This window comes from Carlito syrichta, unplaced genomic scaffold (genome assembly GCF_000164805.1).
Source record: "Carlito syrichta isolate Samal-C Ts95f unplaced genomic scaffold, Tarsius_syrichta-2.0.1 Scaffold306734, whole genome shotgun sequence".
Taxonomy (NCBI): domain Eukaryota; kingdom Metazoa; phylum Chordata; class Mammalia; order Primates; family Tarsiidae; genus Carlito; species Carlito syrichta.
This window is the reverse complement of record NW_007250830.1, coordinates 16189-22942: the sequence shown is the minus strand read 5'-3', so window position 1 is coordinate 22942 and position 6754 is coordinate 16189. Positions and strand designations below refer to the sequence as shown.

General features: G+C 46.4%; 1 protein-coding gene across 1 annotated transcript in view; it reads right to left on the bottom strand.

Annotated features, from left to right (window-relative positions):
• Positions 1 to 6754, bottom strand: part of PDPR (pyruvate dehydrogenase phosphatase regulatory subunit) — a 45569-nt gene that overhangs the window by 35722 nt on the left and 3093 nt on the right. The window lies entirely within an intron of this gene.

The window sequence follows — 6754 nt, the reverse complement described above, 5'->3', positions numbered from 1 at the left end:
AAAAAAAAAAAAAAAAAAGAGATGTATGAGAAAGAACCAACTATACTCATACGTGTGCCAAACAGAGGAATGAACACATGAAAAGGCCCTGAGGTAAGAGGAATCTTAATGAGTCCAAGAACAAAAAGGAGGCCAGTGTACACATCATGATAAGGGGGTGACGATCTAAGACAAAATTGGAGAATCTAGCAGAAACCAGTTACACACAGGCCTCAATTCCCATGAGGAATTTCAATTTTATTCTAAGTGCAAAGAAAAATCACTAAAGCAAGAAGATGAAATTATCTGGGGATGTTTTTCAAATGTCAGTCTGGCTCCATGGTGGAGAGTGGATGGTAGAATAACAAGAAAGGCAGATATATTAGGAAGCTATTGCAGTAGTCCAAGGAAGATATCACGGTAGCTTACAAAAGGATGTGGCAGTGGAGTCAGAAAAATGACTGAACTGTTTGGCAGAAATGACAACTTATTTGCCAACAGACTGGATATTAAAATCAGAAAAAGTGTGCCAGGTGTGGTGGCTCACACCTGTAATCCCAGCACTTTGGGAGGCACAGGCAAGAGGACTGCCTGAGCCCAGGAGTTTGAAACGAGCCTGGGCAACTTGGCGAGAACTTGTCTCTACAATTAAAAAAAAAAAAAAGTAGCTGGGTGTGATGGCACATGCCTGTAGCTCCAGCTACCTGAAGGCTGAGGGGGAAGGATTTCCTGAGCCAGTAGATTGAGGTTGTGGTAGCTGTGATCGTGTCACTGCACTCCAGCCTAGGCGACAGAGTGAGACTCTAACCCCTCCTCCAAAAAAAGAAGTCAGAAAAAGGAAGAAATAAGGATGACAGTTAAATTTCTGGGTTAAACAACTGGTGCCACTTACCAGAGTATCTAAAGCCCTAGTATTTGGAGAGGAACAAGAACTCTGAAGGTCTCTGCATTACAGACTGGGAAGAGAAAAGAAGGACTAGAAATCAGGGTTCAATGCTGTGGCAGATTCACAGGGTCCAGATAAAGAGAATTGGCTAAAAAGATAGAGAAGTAGCTGGTAAGGTAGAAAGAAAGCCAGGCAGAGATGAGCCATGGAAGCCAAGAGAGGAAAGTGTTTCAAGAAGTGGTTAACTACAGACGGTGCTGAAGGGTCAAGCAAGGTGGCACAGTGTCCACAGGGATTTGACAACAAAAAGGTCCCTGGTGCCCTCAAAAAGAACATTTCCAGGGGAGTGGTAGGGATGAAATACAGACTAATGCCAAATTAAGAGTAAAGGAGATATTGAAGAATGAAGGAGATGAGGGAGTGGAGACAGACCCCCTACACTGCTGGGAAGGGGAGCAGAAAAACAGGACAGAAGCCAGCGGAGAACGTGGGGAAGAGCAAGGTGATCTGCATGTTTTTAGACAAGAGCTCTGCACTGCTGGTGGGAATGACCAGTGAAAGGAAAAGAGGCAATGAAAAAGGAAAGGCAGTAACAAACAATGGGTCCTTGGGAAGCAAAGAAGAGATGCAAGCCAGGACCTAAAGAAAGATGGCACACCCTATGTTTCCACAGGCGATGTGGTGGAGATTTAAGTATGTCTTTTCCTGGACAGGAAAAGAGGATTATTAACCATGTTCGGCTTGTTATTTACATAAACAAACATGAGTCACAAATGGCAACAAAGCTCACATTTCTCCAAGACTATAAATATAATAAGTTAGAGATGAAAAAGAGCACAGGCTTGGGCCTTCAGGGAAAGGATCATATAGAAAGCAGGAGATAAACTGAGCCTTGGAGAAGTAAAATTTGGACAAAGAGAGAGCTGGGAAGCATAAAAAAGTTACAGGACAAGTCTCACTATGATTATGCTTGTGGGTGACAACGAGGCCCCTGGCTTGGAGGCCACAGTGTCTACAATGAATGCCACGTAATAGGAATCGAAGGGAGATGGAGTCAGACCACAGAGGATACTGGATGCTAGGTTTGCCCTGGTCCAGGATACAACCATGAAATGCTACAAGCTGGGTATGACAAAGGTAGGGGTTTTTTTTTGTTTTTTGTTTTGAGTTGGAGTCTCACTCTGTTGCCCAGACTGGAGTGCAGTGGCCACTCCCAGCCACTGCAGCCTCGACCTGCTGGGCTCCGGTGATCCTTCCGCCTCAGCCCTCCGAGTAGCCGGAATTACAGACACACACTACCACACTCGGCTGATTTTTTTTTATTTATTGTGGAGATGAGGTCTCGCCAAGTTGCCCAGGCGGGTCTCGAACCTGGGGACTCAGGCAATCCACTCACCTCAGCCTCCCAAAGCGCGGGATTTCAGGCTGAGCCACCAGCTGGCTAAAGATAGGGTTTTAACAAAGTTAATCTAAAAGCAAAACAAAGGCCTGTTCACATCTCCAGAAACTGAAGAAAGACTTCCTGGCAGACTATGCAGTGATTAAAGTATAGGAAAACGAGGATTTGAGACAAGAGCAACAGACAGATGGGCCTCAGGGCATCTGGCTGCTAGCAAATCCCCCACCCTCCACCAGCCTCAAGACCTGCAGATGGCCGCAAGACCAGCCCAAACCCCCACAGGCCAAGATATCTTTGCCATTCACCCAGAGAGGACTCTCAGAACTGCAACCAATGTAGGCACAGATGGCATTCTGAGACAAATGCCATCCAACTGAACACTAATCATCTTGACTACCTAGTGGTTGCTACCAGGCCTGTCACCTCTGGCCCCTGCGAAGCTCCATCTCAAGATCCAAGCTTCTCCACATAACTAGTCTTTCTGTGATCTCATCTCCAATGGGACCAATTCTCCCCTCTAGAATACCCATCCCAAAGTTAAACACCCACCACGCTGCTGATGTTCTCCACCTTCTGTCCCCATGACAATACAACTCTCCTGAGGAAACTGCCACTGCCACATGACTAGCCCTGTCCCACCCTCCTCACCATCATCCTTCTTGCTTCCACACCACTACCACCTGGTTACGCCAGAACAGCCCCTGTTCCTTTCTGGCTTAGGTTGCAGGCCCTCTGCCAGCTTGGGGCCAGTACATGTGAGGCCACAGAGAGATCTCTGTTTACATTTAGGTTCTGAGCCTAACTGCTCCTCCCTCAACCTTTGATCCCACCTTTCTTCCCTCACCCTAAGCAGATAACAGGTGTCATCTCATTCCCTGAAACCCTTCCTACAAACCTACTTGCATCTGTAACTATCTGCTCCTTCTTTCAGCTGAAAGTGAATCTCTCCCAAGCGCCCTGGATCTCGCCTCCTCCTTCCTTCTCTTGGTCCTAGCACCATCAACTATTCTCTCTCATGTATCTGCAATGTCTCCTTCCCTTTTGGCTCCTCCTCCTCAACATTTTAATATGCTCAAGTTCCTTCCAAGTGATTTAAGAAAGGAAACACGGCTGGGCATGGTGGCTCACACCTATAATTCCAGCACTTTGGGACGCCAAGGTGTGAGGATTGCCTGAGCCCACAGGTTTGAGACCAGCCTGGGCAACTGGGCGTGACCTCATCTCTACAATAAATCAAGAAAAATTAGCTGGATGTGATGACACATGCCTGTAGTTCTAGCTACTTAGAAGGTTAAGGTGAAAGGATCACCTGAGCCCAGTAGTTCAAGGCTGTGGTGACCATCACTCCAGCCTGGGCAACAAAGTGAGACTCCAACTAAAATAAAAAAAAAAAAAAAACAAAAGCCACACAACTTTCTTTTCTTTCTTTTTTTCATTTACTTATTTATTTTTAAAACTTTTTTTTTTGAGCTGGAGTCTCACTTTGTTGCCCAGGCTGAAGTACAGTGGCATGCTCATGGCCACCGCAGCCTCAACCTGCTGGGCTTAGGTGATTCTTCCACCTCAGCTTTCCAAGTAATACCAACATTAATGATGCTTTCCCAGAACTCTATTTTTTGCAGCAATGAGCTGTCCTGATGTCCACCACCAACTTTGTCTTTAGTCCTTATTTTCTTATACCGTAGCAATTAAATAATCTGCTGGTAGGTTTTTAGGCAAAAACGTTCTCTTAATGATGTATATATTACAACCTGTCTTTTTCACTTGAAGTTAATATACAGAAAGGGGTGCTTATGGTTTGTTTTTCACCTTCTCCTATCCTACTCTCCTGGACCAAATGCAGGCTTCTGCCCTGCAGCTCCTGACACTGTTCTCGTCAAGAGCTCTGCTAATATCACTAGTTTCCAAGGACGCTTTCCTGGCGCCATCTCACTTGACCTCTCCACAGCACTTAATACCACTGATCACTCCTTTCTCCTCACAGTTTCCTTGTTTCACATTGATATCTATTTCCCTGGTCACATTGCTGGTTTCTCTTCTCTGCCCATCCAAATGTGCTGCTGTCCCTCAGAGCTCTATGAAGCCCAATTCTCTTGTGTTCCACATACTTTCCCAGGGAGACTTTCTACCATGACTAGCAACCCAGCCCACTGCAATCCTAAGCCCTGGGCACGCATACCTAGTGCCCACTGCAGAATGGCCATCTTCACTTGAATTCCAGAGACAAAACAGGGCACATTTAAAGGTAAACTCTTGGGAGGCTGAGGTGAGTGGATTGCCTGAGCCCGCGGGTTTGAGACCTGCCTGGGCAACTTGGCGAGACCTCATCTCTACAATAAATCAAAAAATTAGCCAGGCATGGTAGCGCGCGCCTGTAGTTCCAGCTACTTGGAAGGCTGAGGCGGAAGGATCGCTGGAGCCCAGCAGGCCGAGGCTGCGATGGCCGGGAGCGGCCACTGCACTCCAGTCTGGGCGACAGAGTGAGACTCCAACTCAAAAAAATAAATAAAAAAAATAAATAAAAAATAAAAGGTAAATTCATCTTCCACAATCTGCACATCTGTTCCACTTTCTGCATCCCCCAATTATGCCACATACCAGGATCTCAGATGCTAGCTGGGCTCTTCCCTCTCATTTCCCCTCCCAGTCAATCATCAAGGCCCAACACATCCACCCTCAATCTCCATCTTCACAGCCAGTACCTGATTACAGATCTCACTTGGATTACTGCTCAAGTTTCCTGACAGGGCTTCCAGTCTCTAATCTTCACACCATTCTCCCACCCCAATCAATATACAAGAATCTGAACAAGTCTTCTAAAATAGAAATCTTATTTCATGACCCTGCTTAAAGCCCTTCAGAGACTTTTTGATGCCCTCAGGAAAAAGGCAAAACTCTTTAATAGCAAGTGCAAGATCCCTCACAATCTGGTTTCTTTTTTTTTTTTTTTGAGTTGGAATCTGACTCTGTCACCCAGACTGGAGTGCAGTGGCCGTTCCTGGCCACCGCAGCCTTGACCTGCTGGGCTCCGGTGATCCTTCTGCCTCAGCCTTCCGAGTAGCCGGAATTACAGGCACGCGCTACCATGCCCGGCTGATTTTTTAATTTATTATAGAGATGAGGTCTCGCCAAGTTGCCCAGGTGGGTCTCGAACCTGCAGGCTCAGGCAATCCACTCACCTCAGCCTCCCAAAGGCAGGGGATTACAGGCTGAGCCACCGAGCCCGCCTACAACCTGGTTTCTTACCTCTGGTCTCATTTCTTTCCCCTCACACTCTTATCAAGCCAGACTGAACTACTTGTAATTCCTCAGACATGTCAGGCATGAACTTTCTTTTTCACTCTCAGGATTTGAGCATAGTTCCCTCTAAGTGGCATATTTTCTGCCACACCTCTCCCAAGTCGCAGCCTCTTCTTTGATATCTTATCTGGAACTGCCCCCGACCCCGTCCCAATGCTTGATTGAGTGACACTTCTATATTACCCCATAACATCCTGTGCTTCTCCCAGCACAGAACTTACACTCTGCATAATGGTCTATTTGCCCATCAGTGAGTCAACACAGGATCCAGGTGGGAATCCAGGCTTTGAAAGCAGATACATGTGGGTTTGAAAAGCTCCCCTACCTTTCGTTAGTTGTATGACTTTGAGCAGGCTACTCAATCTCTGTGCTTTGAGCTCCTCATCTGTAACGTGGGCTAAGAACACCTACCTCAGATGGTTGCTGCAAAGACTCAATCAGACTGCAGAAAGAACAAAACTGGTGCTTTAGAATGCTCAGTAAGACAGGCATGGTGCTCATGCCTGTAATTCCAGCACTTTGGGAGGCAGAGGCAAGGATTGTCTAAACCCAGGGTTGGAGACCAGCCTCAGCAACCTGGTAAGACGTGTCTCTACAATAAATCAAAATATTAGCCAGCCATGGTGGCGTACACCTGTGGTTCCAGATACTTGGAAGGCTGAAGTGGAAGGATTGCCTAAGCCCAGCAGGTCTTAGTGGTGGCCGTGGAGCATGCCACTGTACTCTAGCCTGGGCAACAGAGTGAGATTCTGACTTAAATAAAAAAAGAACACTCAGTGGTAGTTATTATTCCTCTATTTTAATGGAATTCTCTAAGAGCAGGGACTACTGATAACTTGTTGAGTTTTCCCAGCATTCAGCATAGGTTCCTAGGAATGTATGTTGACACATGAATGAGACCACAGAACAAAAGAGATGGGGGGTGGAAATCAGTGATCACTCAGAGATCTCACTCAGGCACTCAGATTTGAGGAGCTACCTAAATACATTAAATAATTTTTGTTTTACACAAGCTAATGTGTGTGTGTGTGTGTGTGTGTGTGTGTGTATGTATATAAATTTTTTCTTTTTTTTTTTTCTTTCTTGAGTTGGAGTCTCATTCTGTCACCCAGACTGGAGTGCAGTGGCCGTTCCTGGCCACCGCAGCCTTGACCTGCTGGGCTCCGGTGATCCTTCCGCCTCAGCCTTCT